This window comes from Rhipicephalus microplus, chromosome X (genome assembly GCF_043290135.1).
Source record: "Rhipicephalus microplus isolate Deutch F79 chromosome X, USDA_Rmic, whole genome shotgun sequence".
In the NCBI taxonomy this organism is placed as follows: domain Eukaryota; kingdom Metazoa; phylum Arthropoda; class Arachnida; order Ixodida; family Ixodidae; genus Rhipicephalus; species Rhipicephalus microplus.
Window position 1 is genome coordinate 19310897 of NC_134710.1, and position 18339 is coordinate 19329235.

The following is an 18339-nucleotide window of genomic DNA, read 5'->3' on the forward strand; positions in this document are numbered from 1 at the left end:
AAGAACCCCAGGTGGTCGAATTCCCGGAGCACTCCACTACGGCGTCTCTCATATTCATATGGTGGTTTTGGGACGTTAAACACCACATATCAATCAAATCATCAATCAATTAGGCAGGCGATCGCCAGGCTGATACCGTCGGCGGATGTGTCGGCCCCCCGAAACGCAACAGGAAACCACGTACAATTGCCCCGCCGCTGTGGTCTAGTGGCTAAGGTACTCAGCTGCTGACCCGCAGGTTGCGGGATCGAATCCCGGCTGTGGCGGCTGCATTTCCGATGGAGGCGGAAATGTTGTAGGTCCGTGTGCTCACATTTGGGTGCACGTTAAAGAACCCCAAGTGGTCGAAACTTCCGGAGCCCTCCACTACGGCGTCTCTCATAATCATATGGTGGTTTTGGGACGTTAAACCCCACATATCAATGAAACCACGGACAATTAAGAATTGGTCCATTTGGCGCGCCAATGAACCACGGCTGTGGCCCAAAGAACGAGGCAGAGCTGAGAGTTGATAACGAAACGAAAATATATTCTTAAATATGGCATAACAAACAACACACTAATATGAACACTCTGCAATAATCCAATACAATACATCGCCAATGACAAAATACTCAAAGCAACGGGTTGCAGAACACAAGAAGACACAATCAAAACAACAGGCACAATCAACAACACGCACTACAGTGCAATCCCATGCATCAAGCGTATTCAGTCCAAAGTTATTGGAATAAAGCTTGAATGCTTCTCTTCAAGAAAACAGCGCTAGTTGTCGTCCCACTGCTTCCGAAGTTTCTTTCCCAGGAAATTCTCGCGTCGCCAACTGACCGCATATCAATAACAAAACTTCTTCGCCGGTAACACGTCGGCCTCTCACGCGCTGTGATTGCAGAACACGTCTTCGCGTAGTGGCAGTAAACCCACACCTATCTCCTGCTTGCAAGACAAGCCTTCACCCACAGGTGGAAAACCTCATCTCCTGATCCGACTCCCTCCACTGCTGGCTCATATGCACTAGCCACCGGGTTCCCGAAATTCCCAGGCGTTCCGTCGGCGCGCCGCACAGCCAAGGCTGTGGAAAGGACGGGACCTCTTTCGTGACGCAACTCTGCAGCACCAGGCCCCTTCGAGATGTTCCTGGAGTTCGCTGGGTGTTAGATCCGAGGAGGCTGGTCGGCGAGGCTACACGGCGCTTTCGAGGGGGTTAATGCGGAGCGCGCGAGGCGTCTTTCAATGTCCGTCCGTCCGTCCGTCCGTCCGTCTGTCCGTCTGTACATTTGTCTGTTTGTTCACCGTTACCGCGAACCGGGTACTCTAAAAAGCACCAGCCGATACCCCAAACGGCCGACCCCATCCGCAGCGCCCACCAATGTTGCTCAAGAATCAGCGTTCATACGTGTGCGATTGTCAATTAAAGAGCAATTATTGCGCATATCTGAGGCACCATAACAACACGTATATATTCTGTATGTGCGTCTTTTACTAGAAAAGGCATACATAGGTAATTCTAAGGACCGTAGCGCTCATCACGCTGCGCTGACCATGCGACGCTTGCACGAAGAAGCGAGTGTTTCCAACGCTTTGCCAAGACGACGCGGTGGTGGCACCTACCCGTCGCCTTGCATTCTACACCTTATCACCTCTGAGACGGGCGCGCACGCCCGTCTCAGGGCCACGCGCTTCGTTTTCCAAAAAGAACTGCCAGACGGCGACCATGTCTCACGTGTGACGTGCCTTGATGCGCTCGTTCGCCTCCACTGCACGCTCGAAGCACTCTAACGCAGCACCTCCGGAATACCATTCACCAATTTTCTTACGCAGAACATCAAATAAATGTTTTGTTCACTCTCTCCCCACGCAAGACTATCGTCTTTCGACGACATTTGCAGCGTAACATGCAGATACGGGGCCATTTTTTCTCCTTCATTACGTCGGCTTCTATCACGTCAGCTCGGCGCCTCGATTTCGCGTAGCGGTTAGAATTCGGAGGCGCGAGCTTTGTTGAGCGCTCGTTTGTGACAACCGCAATGTAACTGTTGGCACGTTGGGCTTAGCTGGCATGGTTGAAGGAACAGCTTATTTCGCCAATAAAGACAGAGCCTACTTGATGCACTCTCCTGATCGTGAGATTGCACAAAGCGATAGCTTATTTCACCATTTATTCGTTCACTTGAGCGCTTTGGGCGAGCGTCAAGGGCAAGTTCGGATCGAAGCGGGCGGTCACGTCTGCATGGGTGCTGCCATGCTGATTTTTAACCACAGTTACCGGCGGTTACCGATACAACTATAGAAGAAGTACGGCCTAGATCCGACGAATAATAAACACAATACTTATTGGTGTGCAGCAGCAGATGCTAAACAAGGGCAAATATTTAAACCTTGCCAACTGCAAGACAATTATATCTAAACTATGTTTTCCTGAGCAAGCATGTGGCTTGCTTACGCCCCATGGCTGCTGAACGGCAGTACTTTTTTCACCGATCCAGGAGTTTTCTTCACCCCCTGTCCCTCCTTTCTTATCTTTTGTTAATTATCATGCCCCGGTGAACGATAGAACGCCTGCGCTTCGCTCCCTTCAATGTTTATTAACAGCAGGGGAACACGGCGCCGGCCGACCTCCTCGTGGCTTAACTCGGGGTCGCTGAACTCGAGCGAAGAAGATATTTTTGCGCCATACGAACAGCTGCTTATGCTCGTGCGGCCAGCGAAAGGCGTCGACAACGTGCACTGAAGAGCCGCAGCCGCCCACAACGCACGCGCCGCGGACTTTGCGCGAACGAACAGGGCCGTTATCGAAAGAGCGCGTCGCCAGAAACCCGACGCCGCCGCGACGCGAGACGACATGCTGGCTCCCCGCAGCGAACACACGAGCGGCCAAAGCCGAAGACGAGCGGCCAAACAACGCGGCCCCAAATTCAACGCCATCTGCCTGGCAGCACTGCCGGCGCGTCCAAAGGGGGATATTTGAAATCCGCCATCGGAGACTCGGTATTCACCCGAAACTGCGCCGTGCTAAGAGCTGGATGCAGTGATCAACATGCGACTGCCTTTTGCGCACGTGAGACAGCGGCACACGGAGTGATGTATGCACGACTGGATCACACTGCAGTTCGCCGTAATCTTCATCGACACACCCAAGACGACGAGATACTCAGGAAGACAGTCCAAGATACTGGCCACTGCAATCGTGCTAGATAAGTTCAGTCGGCCGACTCTCCAACCGGCACCTCGAACACGCATTGGACTTTGAAAGCACTTTTTTTTTTTGCACAGTACCGCGCAAAACATGCATGTCCGCGTGTTCGTCCGTGGATGACTACTTCAGACGTCGCAGACGGAAGACTCGCCCGCCAGAGCCTTGGCAAGAGAATTCAACGCCCGTCGTCGCAGGCTCGGCTGTAGACGCGTTGAACCCCCCCCCCCCCCCCCCCCCCCCACAAGGCCATTCGTCAGACGGCTGCATCCTTTCTGTTACGCTTCCGTTGTTTCCTCCTCTTTGGGAGAGCACGCCTTCGCGCATTCCGCAAACTTTTTTTTTTTCGTGCATTCTTTCAGTCTGATGCGAAAGAGGGCGCAAGAGACGGGCATCCGAAGGGGCGGGCAACTTCTGCGAAACACCTCACTGTCGTCGACGCCCATCGCAGTTCCGGAGCGGCCGTCAACGTTTTCGCCGACGCAGAATTTGCGCTGCACTGCCAAATATTGAGCCTGTCGCCGAGGGACAAGAAAGTGCGCTCTTTGCAATGCCACCCAAGCTACCAACTAATGCAGTCAAAGAAGTGAAATATAACCCCATACACCGAGAAATGTTAGTAACAGCAAAATGTTAGTAACAGCAGTTGTTACTAACTTTTTGCGGCCTTTTTTTGACTATTTCCATTAGCAGACACTGAAAAGTTGCAACGGCCACTACCTCTAGCGTACGGTTACTAACTTTTTTTGTCATGCACCTGTAAAACAAATTTGCTAAACGTACCTTAGAAATTATTATCATTACTATTACGAGCTTTTTGCAACCAGCACGGGGATCCATTCAAGGTCATTGACGCGATATCAGTATAAGCATTAAACCCAGGCTTGAATTTTGTACATTAGGCCTTGTTGAGGCGGTGTTATTCAAGAAAGAAAACAAAAACAAATTTAAGATAATGTTTGTCTTAAATATTACGGCGGGCGTTAGAAAAGTAATGAGACTGACAAAACTGTGGGCGATGTGGCAACACTGTGTCAACATTAAAGGGACCGACAAGTGAATTTTTTGCAACCCAGTTTTTTTTTTTTTCCAGCGCAACCGAAAGCCAACCCTTCACAGTGTTCGCAGCTGTAGTGGTTACTCCCAAAAGCACGTATATTTATTTGATAAGCAGTATAGTTTTCGATTTGAGAGGCTCCGAACACCGATGTGCCATTTTTGTCCAGCAACGCTGAGAATCGATAGCGATGCCGGTAGCCCTTCTAGCGGCTTGTGCACCTTGTCACTTGTTCTGCTTTTCGCAGAAGTTCCTGTCACTATACTAAACTACGTTTATTCCAAGCTTAACAACTATTTTTGAAAAAACAAAAACAAAAAACGAGCCGTTACAATGTGATGATGTGGCTTTATACAGCTTCCCTGTATTTGTACCGCGTTGCGCGCGCCTGCGCCCTGGGTTGATGCGCCTGTGTTGTGGATGGCTCGCCCCATCGTCGTTGTTCTCTCGACACACGAGCCAAGTCACGTCACCGAAAACGTCACTGCACGTCATTTCTGAGACAAAGTGTAGGTAAAAAACCATGCCACTCCAAAATCTTAGCGACCTGGAAACTGCGCGCACGCAGAATGTTGGTGCTTCCGAATTGGACCGTTACACAATCGGCCAATGCGTGAGGCAAAATGATCGCAGTTACTACGTTCAGTTGTTTTTTTTAGGGGGGGGGGCAGTAACTATTACTACTTATGTTTGACAAGTTAGCAATGAGACGAGTGAGAACGTACCAGTAACTTGGTTTGTAACGGCGAAGGTAGTAACGGTTACTAACCTATCAGTTACTAACTTCACTTACTAGCAAGTTAACAGAATATTTGACAAGTAGTTAGTACGCCAATGTTGTTAATACTACAACCCGCTTTTTTAAGAGTGTGTATAACTGATACACACTCTTAACTGCCGACAATTATCCGATATTATCAAGTATGCGGTGTTTCATGGCGGAAGGGTCAACGATGGCCAAAGTGCGTTAAACAGCGCTCGCAAGCTTGACCCTCTTCTTTGTAGTACTCTGATCTAGCTTGGTCCCTTGCCCTTTCTATTTGTGAATACCACATATCCATTGACGGAAAACAATTACAGGGTCTCGAGCGGAGAGGTTCGCCCGAGCAGTTTCAAGTTGCTGCCTCATATGTGGACCTTCTAAGCTCGGTTATCACGGTGGTGAAAGTGAACCACAAAAAAAAAAAAAAAAAAAAAATCACCGCCCAAGCATTCCGTACAGATGGCTAACCAGCAAAGCTGAAGCTCGCGGCCACAGGCCCTTGCAGGCGCCGCAGATCAAGGGAAGGAAGCAACAAAGGGGAGAAGGTAGGGAGGTTAACCAGAAAGACATCCGGTTGACTACCCTACACTGGGGGATTAGGGAAGGGGAGAAGAAAGATGAGAAAGAGGGAAGAGAATGAAAAAAGAGAGAGAGAGACTGACCGTAATTTCACTGCAGCGTGTAGAACTCCACCACATGTCAGAGGCGTTCACTGAAACCCGTCTTTCTCAAGTCTTTCGAGAAACTCCCACCAACAGTGGGCGTCGGACTCTGCGAACGCGTTTCCGTCATTGCCTCGTTGACGCTGCTCTGCGTACAACGCCGTTTCCTCAGCTCGCCGTTGTCGCTGAACTGGGCTGCGAAGACTGCCGGTTCCTCGGCCAGCAGTTGTTGTTTGCGCTTCGTCATTCGGACCAGTTATTATGCCCGGACTGCGGCATCGGCCCGGCTAATATGAATTTTCTCACAAACTAGCTGACGGTGCTGTTCTTGGACAGTTGTTTTCCGGGCGTTCGTACAATCTATGCCCATGTGGAAGTTGTAAGTTGAACCGTACTGCGACGCCGAACTCTTTACGCGCCCATGAGACCATCCCGTGATGTTTTGTGTGCATTGCTCATTTGCCCGTTGACCTGCTTAACGGGCTTTCCTTAACGAATTGATTGATTGATTGATATGTGGGGTTTAACACCCCAAAACCACCATATGATTATGAGAGACGCCGTAGTGGAGGTCCCCGGAAATTTCGACCCCCTGGGGTTCTTTAACGTGCACCCAAATCTGAGCACACGGGCCTACAACATTTCCGCCTCCATCGGAAATGCAGCCGCCGCAACCGGGATTCGATCCCGCGACCTCCGGGTCAATGAAGACACTGGCGCTGCGATCGCTCAGCTACTACGGGAATGATGGGTAGTACGTGGGTTTGCTTATAAGCTTCATGCTTGCAGGCTTTGAACGAGCTTGTGGCTTTGTTTATTGTTGTGTTTTGGTTTTAATTGTTTAGGGTAATAGAACGGATCCTTGTGAACTTCGCGAACCGATTATAGCTGGTGAGCCTAAAAAGGTCAAGGTGGTGAAGCGCAAGTGCTGAACTTTTGCCGCACTTCCTCTAACGGCAAAGCGAATTTAGGCCCCTAAAAATAAAACGGAGTCAAAATTACGGATATTAGACAGACCCGCGCACTACCCTATATTGTTCTCATGCTGGCTGAAGTATACGGTGCATTCTCATAGACCATAGCTCTATAGAGTGATCTCTAGTATATATATATATATATATATATATATATATATATATATATATATATATATAAGGTATGGGATATGGCACAACGGGAGCGTTGTCAACAAGGATAAATATATTTATTTCCCAACAGTTTCGGGAGGGGACCTCCCTTCATCAGGGGATGAGTTATACTGACATGAACTTCCTTGCTGCCGCGTCCCTCTCGCCTTGAAAGACGTTTGCGAGAGTGAGAGGGAACTGGAAGAAGGAAAAAAAAAGAGAAAAAAGACGAAAAAAAGAAAGAAAAGAAAGTAAAAGTAAAAAAAGTAAAGTTTTTTCGTCTTTTTTCTCCCTTTTTTTTCCTTCTTCCAGTTCCCTCTCACTCTCGCAAACGTCTTTCAAGGCGAGAGGGACGCGGCAGCAAGGAAGTTCATGTCAGTATAACTCATCCCCTGATGAAGGGAGGTCCCCTCCCGAAACTGTTGGGAAATAAATATATTTATCCTTGTTGACAACGCTCCCGTTGTGCCATATCCCATACCTTCACGAAGACTAACTGGCCCATTGAATTATTACTCCCACTATATATATATATATATATATATATATATATATATATATATATATATATATATATATATATATATATATTCAGTAAGAATTTACACACTCCAGAAAAAAAAGCGCGTAAATTGAGATAGGTATACTCTGTGGTCACTCTTATCGAGATTACCTGCACCAATTACAAAACTTTAGGTGCCAGAAGGCCTGGTACACTTACTTTTGTCAGCGAAGTTGGCAGACAGCCACTAACAAGCTATGAAAAGCACAAACAACGTTCCAGACCCCAAAAATTAGCCATAGTAAGCGGCCCTTCACAGCACAGTGAAAGTTTGCAATGTGCGCCTTTCGGCTCGAAAACCCGTCGCGAACCTAGCGGTGCTCGCGAGCAACTCGAGCAGTTCGGCGGCGCTCGTTTGGCCACATGTCATTTTCTACAACCGTGGGTAAGCCCGATCAGCGCCTAAATTGAGGAGGCGCTGGCCCGATGAAAGGAAGAAATTTAAAAAAAAAAATGTTACGGCATCAAACGCGTCCAGCCGCCACGCTGATGAGCGGTCAGTTCCGGTCACAGGCCGCACCCCACCGGAGTGGTAATTACCACCGCGAAGAAAGGCGCGCTGCGCAGCTGTTGCCCCCAGATTGCGCGAGTAATTCGACAAGAACTGGCAACGACAGATTTCTCGGGCGCTCGCGAATTGGTTGCATAATAAAATGTCATGCTAGCAGTGCTATTTCTGAAACAAGACGTTTCTCGTGAGTCAAATATGCGTCACAACTGAAGGGGATTTCGCGTGATTATTGAACATCGTATCGATACCTATTTATTTCCAAAGTGACTAAAATCTGAACGCCGATCCTCAAATACAGTTTTGTTCAACGGTTATTTTTTTTCACGGTTATGCATAAACACGTGGTGACCGCAGGCCTCACGAGAAAAACACTTTGAACCAACATGCCTGTATAACTCACGAACGATCCTATACAACGAATAAAAACAAACAAATACTTTTCGAACACAGTGATGTGACGTATACGGTAGTGCATATGAGGGTCCCCTGGTGCTTACCAATGGTGGAATGCGACAGACGCGTCTGGGCGGGTACAAGCGGGGCTCGTGCGTATTTTTTTTGTGGCTCTACGATGGCAACGCCCCGCGAGGGCAGCCAGACGAGCCGGAAGGGCGCACGCTGCAGATCGAGTGAGCGGAGACGACGATGCGAGATCATCGAACTTGTCACAAATGCGGCAGGCTCACTTCACGCGAGGCGCACCACGCGTTTCAATCACAGCCCGGGCGCCCGTTTCAGGCCTGACCGTGCCGGACGCCGAGTTACTCACCGTGATAGTCTCCGAACCACTCGATGAATTAACGACGGATCATTTTCGGTTGATCATTCTTTTGCAGTCTGCGTCGGCCCCGAACGACGAACACTTCGTCGGTGGCCGGTTAATGAAACACTGGCCAACGGCGAGTTCGCCAGAACAGGCAAGAATGGAACAGTCAAAAAAGGGGTGTGCAAGTGAATCCCAAGCCAATGAGAGATGTCAGACACTTATTAGCATGAATTCAACCTACAAACAGACACGCACTCACCACAAAGATAGTTCACAAATAACACGGCTTACGTAAGCCTCGACAAAAGAAGGCCCCAAAGCGTAACGTCATGGAACGTTGCACAATGTGGCCTCTAAAGGAGAGCCGCGGGAACAATTCAGTCGGCCGCGAGACCATGCGCTAACGCGACGCTTTCGACAGACATAATGAACGCGCTAAAGGCGAGCTATAGAAAAGCTGAAGCGACGATAGCCTATATCTTGAGACATGCCAAGAACAGCAAAAAGGGTGGGATAATTTACTCCCTGACGGATCACTCATCAGCATAATTACATGATATTTGTTCATTAACCTTGACATGGACTAAGTTAGGATTACAAGTGCAGTTAGGCATTCACCGCCAATGGCGATGTTCATAACAAATCAGTTTTTTAAAACAAATAAAACAGCAGGCTCAACATACGCGCGTAGCGCATGGAGTGTTTTTTTTTCCTTCCTCCCTACATACGACAAACCGTCCTGCGCAGGCTGCAATTGATCGAGGCAGAGCGATCTGCGGCTCATGCCTCTGGTTTGTGCTTGCCACCAGGAACAAGGAACTTACAGAGAGCCACTGATTTCTGCTCGACAGCGCACCGTCACACGATTGTGCCCGTATCGCTTTCGACTGCGCGCAAGCGACAGCTTCCAAGGTCGTCCATGTATGGCGTTTTATTCGTCGTTCGCTGCAGCTCGAAACATTCGTCGGTTCATTTTTTTTTTCTGAAGCCATGGCTAGAATTTCTAGTTATTAACAGTAGACCTCCTTGTGACGTATTCGTGCAAAGTTGTCATTGACCAAGCTTACATTATCGATTCTATTACGGGGATCAAAAAAAGAAAGAGGAATGTCGAATAAAGCGACACGTAGTTAACCAGGACGGACATATAAGCGCATACAAGACCTCAGACGAGAGTCAACGTTCCTTGTATATCCTTACGCGCGCAGAAAGTGTGCGACGTTCTCGGCAGTCGGGGTGGACGTTCTCAGCAGTCGGGGTGGACGGCCCCGATCGGACCACCACCAGCATCGATCGAAGCTGCAGCGCCGCCAGCCAGGTTCGGCAGTAGACCGTGCGCCCCTTCCTTTCTCACCGAGATGCTCGGTCACCGCGACATGTTCGCGCTCTCTTCTTGGCCAAAAGCTTTGCCTCAACTCCGCAGTTCCCTTTTCTTTTCACTCGCGTAGAAAGGGGGAGAAAAAAAAATTCCCAACCTTGCACCCTCCTCCGTTCGAGTGAGTGCAAAGGATTGCAGTTTACTTTCGGGACATGTACATAAAAAAAATAAACGAAAAAAATTGACCCTGTATCTGCATGTTACACTGCAAATGTCGTCGAAAGACGATACCCTTGCATGTGGAGAGAGTGAACAAGACATTTATTTGATGTTCTGCACAAGAAAATCGGTGAATGGTATTCTGAACGCGCTGCGTTAGAGTGCCTCGAGCGAGCAGCGGAGGCGAATCAACGCATCAAGTCACGTCACACGTGAGACATGAGCGCCATCTGGCAGTTTTCTTGGAAAACGAAGCGCATGGCTCTGAGACGGGTGTGCGCGTCCGTCTCAGAGGTGATAAGGTGTAGAACGCAAGGCGACGGGTAGGTGCCACCACCTTCTCGTGTTAGCAAAGCGTTGGAAACACTTGCCTTTTTGTGCAAGCATTCATGGTCAGTGCAGCGTGATAAGTGCTACGGTCCTTAAAGTTACCTATGTATGCCTTTTCTAGTAAAAGACGCACATACAGAATATATACGTGTTGTTATGATGCCCCAGACACGCGCAATAATTGATTTTTAATTGACAATTGCACAAGCATGAACGCTGAACCTTGAGCAACATTGGTGGGCGCTGCGGATGGGGTCGGCCGTTTCAAGTACCCGATGCCGTTAAAAGTGGACAAACAGACAAATGTACAGACAGACAGACCAACATTTTTGCGTTGAAGGTCCCCAAGTAGGACTTATCGTCTTTAAAAAGTCTGTGTCGATACACGCAGCGCGCTGCTTTTCGCACGTGTACACCCTGCCGTTTCACTTCGGCTATTGCACACACGGCCTTATATACACTGCCCATGAAAACATCGGATATAGAAATCGCGCATCTGTGTGCTTCAGCTGCAGCTGCATGAACGCTCCACGAACAAGTCATATTTTTGTTTTACGGGCAACGCCATCTTGGGCTCTAGCCGGAATCTTTATCTACTGCGCTTTAGTATGCTTCAACAAACACCGCCATGAAGGACCGAACGAATCCGTACAGTCATTTCGTTTGCTTTATTAATTAATTAATTTATTTATTTATTTATTTGCTTGCACATACCGCAGCCAGCGTTCGGTGATATTAGCACGGTCGCACTACTTAAAATAATGCTACACAACGATGGTCTTTTTTTTTCTTTTTTTTTTTTCGCTACGGAGTTTCGAGCAGCGGCATGGCTCTGAGACAGAACGCTATAGGCTGTCATGCAGATGACCCAGGTTGGAACCACATTTCGTTCTGAATATTTTCTTCTTTTTGACCGATTAGAGTAACAGAGGTTACGGACAACGGCCACGACGGGCAACTTTATACGGCGCCAAAAAAAAAAAAAACAGCCATTGTTGTGATCCTATAAAAGAACAGGGTGCGATCTAGCAACCAAGCAGCTGTGCGATATCCCAGAGGACGCTAAGAAGGTTGATATGCGGGGTTTAACGTCCCAAAACCACCATATGATTATGAGAGACACCGTGGTGGAGGGCTCCGGAAATTTCGACCACCTGGGGTTCTTTAACGTGCGCCCAAATCTGAGCACTCGGGCCCACAGCATTTACGCCTCTATCAAAAATGCAGCCGCCGCAGCCGGGATTGGATCCCACGACCTGCGGATCAGCAGCCGAGTACCATAGCCACCAGACCATCGTGGCGGAGCAGGACGCTAAGAATGGTATTGCATTTCGGCCTTCCAATAAATAAATAAATAAATAAATAAATAAATAAATAAATAAATAAATAAATAAATAAATAAATAAATAAATAAATAAATAAACACTCCACTGCACGGTAAGGCTCCATCGTGCTTAAATTGGGCCGCGTTGAAAACGCCCAGAAGGTATACCCTCGTATAGACTCTAGTAATGATTGCCCTTCGCTTTTCACATCTTACAACTGCAAACTTAATCCCCGAGAAATGCACAAAGACCGTCAATGTGCTTACATACGCCCGACGAAGAATGCAGAAACGATCGTTAATCGGTCTAATAGTTTGTTCAAGTAAGAAACAAAAGATATGCCTGAAACGCTTCATTCAACGAGTATGCATCTTTATTTACTTCCCTCTGTCGACCGACGATGTACTTTCGATGCTTCAAGCCCCGCCGCGGTGGTCTAGTGGCTAGGGTACTCGGCTGCTGACCCGCAGGTCGCGGGATCGGATCCCGGCTGCGGCGGTTGCATTTCCGATGGAGGCGGAAATGTTGTAGGGACCTTGTGCTCAGATTCGGGTGCACGTTAAAGAACCCCAGGTGGTCGAAATTTCCGGAGCCCTCCGCTACGGCGTCTCTCGTAATCATTTGGGGGTTTTGGGACGTTAAACCCCACATATCAATCAATCCGTACTTTCGAAGCTTCAAAGACGAAAGTGAGCCGCAGGTGAGTCACCCAATGCATGCCCGCATTGTGGCAGGAGACGTATGGCTCGATTACGAAAAAGATGATAAAGCCTGCCAACATAAGCAAGCCCATTGTACATTGCAAACTGGCAAACATGAAAAAAAAATTAAAAAATGGGAAAAGATACGCAGTGCCGCCCAAGGCATCCACTTGAACGTATACACAGCACAGCCGAGCACCACGACGTACACTTTTTCACATCATCTTCCTGTGCGCCGCCATAATCGCCTCTAGGCTGCGTTGAATAGGCGTGTCTCCCCCCCCCCCCCCAAAAGTCACTGCCTACGCTGTCATGTCAGCCTTCTGAATTAATTACTTAATTAATTAAACCACGCATGAGTTCTACTATCTGACATCACCGCAAGACCCGGCAGTGTAGCTGGAGTGAACTGATCAGCCAGCATCTCTGTTTTAACTTCTCGAGAAGCCAGCATTAACCAAAACCTGGTATGCAACGAAGGCAAAGCGAGTACGGTAGAAAGCGTTCAGTTTGGCCGTGACAAAGCGAAGCGAGCCCACGAAATCTATTTTCGGAGGCAACGGACCTGGAGCAAGTGTATACCGCACAGACAAGCAACCGTGGCTCGCAAACCGGTCCAGGCCGCCGACGGCGAAGGGGGCCCCGAATCGAGGAGTGTCGTCGATGGGCGACAGCGCCGCAAAGATCCGAAAGGACTGCTGGCTTTTATGAATCCACGCCACAACATATACGAAGCCGAACGAAGAGAAACCCCGAGTGTTCCATAAAGAGGCGGTGGTTATTCGGGAAGAGGAAATAGTTTGGCAGTATACCTTCTGCAGCGTTTGCCGGAGCCCGGCTCAGCGCCATTGCGTTCATCCACACACTGCAATGGTGGCCGTCTTGCACGCCACCAACAATGCTGCTCTGGTCAGGCAGTCAAAGAGAGACACAGGGTAAATCATTGCGCATTGTCTTCATTCCAAACGGGACACAGCCGTTACATTACCATCGCATTTGTTTTCAAAACTCTCGCAACGGTGGGGCAGTGCATGTATATATGGTACTCGGCAGCTGACCCGAAGGTAGCACGGTCGATAATAAGGTCGCGTCTCTCATAATCATATTGTGATTTGGAGATATCTATTATTCAAACAATTCATGGAATTCTGGGTAACATCAATATCACTGTTAAGCAGCAGCAAAAAAAAAGCAAAAAGCGGCTACTACACGAAAGAAACGACTGCAGCTTAGAGAAATGGGAAAAAAAGAAAATAACGTTTCAGCACAGCGATAAAGTCCCGCAGGAGCGAGCCGTTGCGTAATATTTGCTCGATGAGCCGTGCCCGCCCACGGTTGAGAGCACACGATGCCCGCGCGATGGGCATACGGCCGCGGTGTGTTCCAGCAGAAAGAAAAAAGGTGAGCGTCGCAGTGCGAGATTCGTCTCGGCGCCAACAGTCCACGGAGGCAGGGATCCAGTCACCGGCCTCCCGCCGACTCAGCATGCAGCGCCTATACGAAAACGAGATGCTTCGATTGGGTCACACTTAGTACGCCACATTAAGCGCAATTATATCATCAGCTGGGAGCTTCTTTAGGCGCAATTTTCGGGCCGCGTCAATCTTTCGAGGCCCGTACTTGCAGTTGAAACATGTATTCGATACGATTAACTAGTAACACGAGGACATTTCCGTAAATCATTAAAACAAGACCCAATGTTTCATTCAAACAAACTATTGGTAATCAATTGCGTCTTCTGGTTTACCAACGCCAAATTGCGGTTTACCTTCATTCTAAAAGCGTTGTTTAGACGTTTTTCTGCCATGTACTTTGTGGGCGTGCTGACACCCCCCCCCCCCCCTGTAAAGTTGTCTGCGCCGCGTGGCGCACGTGTCTCGCCCCAAGGCTTTATTTCGGTGGTGACCACCGCCGGGCGATAGATGGCGTTGTGTTCGCTTTGAGTACCACTGTTGGTAGAGTGGTAGCACCGGCGGTGGCCCCTGGCGGAAGGCAGGCCTTGGTGGTGGGCGAGAGTTGAGCGAGCCTCTTCTGCGCGTGGCGGCTGCCGCGAACGGTTATCTGTAGCGTGGGTCCCCGGTGCTCGGCACCGCGGGCTTTGCGCCGGGGTCCCACGTGGTAAGTCAAGCGTTGGCGACGCCGCCTTGGGTACGTGTTAGTGTGTTGTGTGTGTTAGTGTGCGTTTATCATGCTATGGTGTGTTTAGTGTGTCACTGCGTTATGTTGTTTGTATGGTATAGCGTGTTAGTTGAAAATTGATGTATCGTTCGGCGGACGATATCGTCGTCTAAATTACTTAATAAATGTATGTATGTTGTGTGCTTTGTACCGACCGCGTCTGCTTTGTCCGTTCACTCCAAGAGCGTGGCGTGGCGAGGCGCTCGTTCGCCTCGCCGAGACCTCACAACTTACACGATAAAGAACGCCATCCAATAAACCCTGTAACCTGTTCCTAACCCCCTCCCTCCACCTCCTATTAGAATACACGACGTCTTCAGAGTATTGTACGTAATGGATCCTGCGATTAAGAGCCAATTAGTTATTATAGCGTATTTCCAAAAAAGAAACTTGCACATTCTAATAAATAACAATCACGGTGGGACCTGGCAACGAATAACATCAATGACGCTAATAGACCGAGCAAATGAGAATTATTCAAAAGAGTACTGCAACGCGAGATGTTGCAGAGTATACTGCTAAGTCCTTGCACGGCCCGTACGTACTATTTTCACGCTGTAAAATAAAATGAATGAAAGAAAAATTCAGGCGACACACGCAAAGAAGCAGCCGGGCGAGCTTTCTACCGTACTGCGAACGCCACATGCGTGGAAGCCGCTCTCGCAGCTGCGCGCACTATACCGGCGTGGTGGTCACTGATCCGCGCGCAGGAAGGACAGCGAAAAGGGACGCTCGATGGTGCGCGAGGAATGGCTGTCTCTTTCGTATATGGCTGTCTCTTTCGGAGACAGCCATACACCGCACGTGGTGTGCTCTATACAATCATCATTTACTTTCCCTTAAGGGCCCCTGACGGGGTATTACATAAGGGGGGGGGGGGTCGAACAAGGATACACAAGGGCAACTCCAGACCGAGAACATGCAGTAGGTTAAAATTCAAGAATAGGAATTACAGGGCAATAGTAAAAACAGAAATCGTTATACAACTAAGAGCATGATTAATGTTTGACAATGTTTGCATTTTGCAAAAACATCGCAATATTTGCATATGCAAAGCAGTCGGTTGTATTATAATAGTAACATACATGGGTTTAACGTCCCTTAAACTATACGACATGATTATGAGGGACCGTCGTATAATGCGGGGCTCCCGGCATTTCGACTATCCGGCGTTATTTAAAGCGCACTGGCATCGCAAAGTACACGACGGGCCTCCACCGTTTCGGATCGATCGAAATGTAACCGCCACGGAATCGAACCCGCGACCTTTGCGTCGGTATAGCGGAGAACCGTGACCGGTATACACCACCGCGGTGTAACCGCACAGCCACGACGGTGCAAGAGCAGTGCTGTCCGGGCAAAATGTTGGTATACACGCGGCGTTACTCGACGAAGAAGACTCGGTTTGATTAATTGATTGATTGATTGATTGATTTCTGGGGTTTAACGTCCCAAAACCCCCAAATGATTATACGAGAGACGCCGTATAGTGGAGGGCTCCGGAAATTTCGACCACCTAGGGTTCTTTAACGTGCACCCAAATCTGAGCACGCGGGCCTACAACATTTCCGCCTCCATCGGAAGTGCAGCCGCCGCAGCTGGGATTCGCTCCCGCGACCTGCGGGTCAGCAGCCGAGTACCTTAGCCACTAGACCACCGCGGCGGGGCGACGACGAAGACTCGGCATTCAGTGCGGAGGTTGAGAGAAGCGCCGTAACACGCAAAAAGTGGGCCTCGCGATTTCTAATTTCACAGGAGTCGTGAACCACCCTTCGCGCTTGGCGTGAAAAAACAGCTCAGAATGAGTCGGACGCCTCCCAGAAATACATAGCCGGAATAATTTCGAGAATCCTTGCAGGCTCTCGCGATGTCCGTTGACGCCGTTGTCCGTCAGACCGAAACACACGTGTTGCATATACCGTCCACAGAGCATTCATATAGCGCGCATACAGCTTTAAAATAGACCGCACTGTCCGTCCGCGCATCTGTCCGTGCGTCCGTACACCTGTCTTCATCAGGCGAGGAGGACCCGACTGGCATCCAGCGCTTTCCTCCTTTCTGGTTCGTGGCGACGGCCCGGAGTGTATGGGCGGGGCTTGGACTGGTGGCATTGTCGAACAATTTCAGCATGCTTAAGTTGAACGGCGGATTTTCTTCGCTTTTATTGCGATGTCAGCCTGCGAAAGGTCAGCGGGAACCGTTGCGCCGCTTATGGCTGTTCAACTTCTGAAGAGACAACCATAGTTTCCTAAAATTAACTAGAGGGCACTCTGGCGCTGCGATCGTTCGGCGACCATGGGAATGATGGATAGTACACACATTTGCCTAGTCTTCGCACTTGCGGGCGGCGAATCGTACTTGCGGCTTCGTTTATTGCTGTGTTTCGGTTTTGTTTTGAAAGATTCAACCCTTTTGAACTTCATGAGCCAATTTGAAAAGTAAGTCTAAAAAGTAAAATGGTGAAGCGTTTTCGCTGAACATTTGCTAATACTTGTTTTGTAAGAAAGCAGCTTCAAGCCACACGAACACACACGGAGCCAGAAGCAGGCCAGAAGTACGAAAATTAGACAAATCCGTGTACTATACCCATCATTCCCATGCTCGCTGAAGCGTCGTGCGTTGCAGCTCCCATAGACACTAGCGCTAGAGTTCCCTCTAGTAAGTATTCTAGGAAACTCTATGGAGAAAACAAAGGAAACAGCTGTCTGAATAAGTATGTGCCAAGTTTTACCAGTTTCGTACTCTTCAAGATACATCGTTTGTGTTATGTTACGAGCATCGGCAAGTACCGCAACATATCCGGAATGCCCAGCGTTTCACTCAGTCAAATGACGATCGGATATGACCAGATTGGCCACCAAACATAAAACGGTCCGGTATACGACCGCGTCAGTTAAAGTGCGATACACCTACGCACCATGCGAATGTGTTGTTTTCGCTTCGTTTTATTATCATACTTCAGTATAAAACGTTTCCTCAAAGCGATTCCCAGCGAAACATGGCGGACGCACCCAGTGTTGCCAGAGCATTACGAATATCCACTACTGACGCCGCAATTCAGTTGGCATTATCATTTTTTTCATTGAAGCTACGGCACTACAGGGCAGAGGAAGTGTCGAATAGGGACATTCGGGCTTACACCGGCAGTCGGCCCAACGTGCAACTGGTCGCATTCACCACTGGGCGCTACTTGCAAACAGTGCTTTGTCACCAGTGATGGATGCAGATGCCTACCTTGAATATGGACACGTCCATGTTTACAATACAGACGCTTTCATCTCCTATCTGCATGCTGGCTTCTGCTACAGTGTCGCGACCAACTATGACCACTGGACACAATTATGATAACGATTTCCACAAAACACTGTTTCTATTCATACACAACACAGGACTCACAGCACACACACACGCACGCACACACACACGCGCGCGCTTCTTATGTTTTTAAGGACAAGTCCATATTATAATATGTTGTAAAGAAGAAGAAAAAAAGTCCCGGAAAATGCCCGTCTGGTTCACGCCATTTGCTTGGCGTGCTGCTGTGCTCTATGAACAACTTATAGGGGCGAAGCTCCTTAGGCCATGGATTGTGTGCCCTCCATGTATGTGGTTGTAGGTAGCAACCTC